General features: G+C 41.2%; 1 non-coding gene across 1 annotated transcript; it reads left to right on the top strand.

The window, feature by feature from the left end:
• Nucleotides 1–788: 788 nt before the first annotated feature.
• On the top strand, nt 789–913 carry LOC114811481. The gene has a single exon (XR_003759183.1). It is a non-coding gene; the product is annotated as a U6atac minor spliceosomal RNA (small nuclear RNA).
• Nucleotides 914–1302: the final 389 nt, after the last annotated feature.

The raw sequence follows: 1302 nt of genomic DNA, 5'->3' as shown, positions 1-1302 counted from the left end.
GGTTAAACATGGGACATTCAACTTTTTTTTCCTGAAGGGAAGAGGAAGGCCATCACAGCAGAAATGCTATAGATTGGGTAATAATGATAATAACTATGGTATTTGTTAAGCTCTTACTATGTTCTAGGCACTGTACTAAGCAATAGGGTATTGTACTAAGATACAAGGTGATTGGGTTGGACATAGTTCCTGTCCCACATGGGGCTCATAGTCTTAGTCCTCATTTTACAGATGAAATAACTGAGGCACAGAGAAGTGAAGTGACTTGTCCAAAGTTACATAGCTGACAAATGGCAGAGCCTGGTTTAGAACTCAGGTTCTTCTAACTCCCAGGCCTGTGCTCTAACCATTAGGCCAAACTGCTTATTTCTCCCCTGGGTCTTACTTGCGGAAGAGAGAAAATAGTCTTGGCAGAATATAGTCATAGACTTCCCCTCACACTCCTTCCATTTTTAGAAAAGGACGATGACCTCAGAGAAAGGACACCAGACTGCAGAAAGAGACACCAGCACCTTCTTGAACTGTACTCTCCCGAAGGCTTATTACAGTAATCTGCACACAGTAAGTGCTTAATAAATCCCATTAACTGATTAACTGGACTCCTCTCTGAACAAACACCTCCTAGGTCTGAAGTCTTTCAGGAGTGGAATGGTTGGTGGGGATCCCATGTTCTGCTGGGCTGTTTGGATGAGGTTACATTTTGACCAGAGGGGGAAAATAATATGACCCAAAAAAAAGTTTTTCATTTGTGTAGTTCAATAATGATCAAAATCAAGGAGGTGGCATTTGTGTCATAATAATACATAGGTTAGCACTCTCTTTGAGAAGGATGGAAGAGGTCCTAGTGGCCTTTACAACACATATATGGTTAAAGCATTGCCACCTACTTCGTGGCATCTAACTAAATTTTTTTTGAAAAGCAACATGGCTCAGTGGAAAGAGCACGGGCTTGGGAGTCAGAGGTCATGGGTTTGAATCCCTGATCTGCCACTTGTCAGCTGTGTGACTTTGAGCAAGTCACTTAATTTCTCTGTGCCTCAGTTACCTACTCTGTAAAATGGGAATGAAGACTGTGAGCCCCACGTGGGACAACTCGATTCCCTTGTATCTAACCCGGCGCTTATAACAGTGCTCGGCACATAGTAAGCGCTTAACAAATACCATCACTATTATTATTATTTCTTCAGACTTCATTGTATTTCATCAGTGCCTATCAACGTATTTTGATTACGGCATCGGATCGAAGCATTCTTTATTGTTTGAATTTGGGATTTTTTTTTGTTTGTTTGTGTTTTTACATTT

This window comes from Ornithorhynchus anatinus, chromosome 4 (assembly GCF_004115215.2).
Source record: "Ornithorhynchus anatinus isolate Pmale09 chromosome 4, mOrnAna1.pri.v4, whole genome shotgun sequence".
Classification (NCBI taxonomy): Eukaryota; Metazoa; Chordata; class Mammalia; order Monotremata; family Ornithorhynchidae; genus Ornithorhynchus; species Ornithorhynchus anatinus.
Note: the sequence above shows the minus strand (reverse complement) of the source record. Positions and strands in the feature narration are given on the sequence as shown.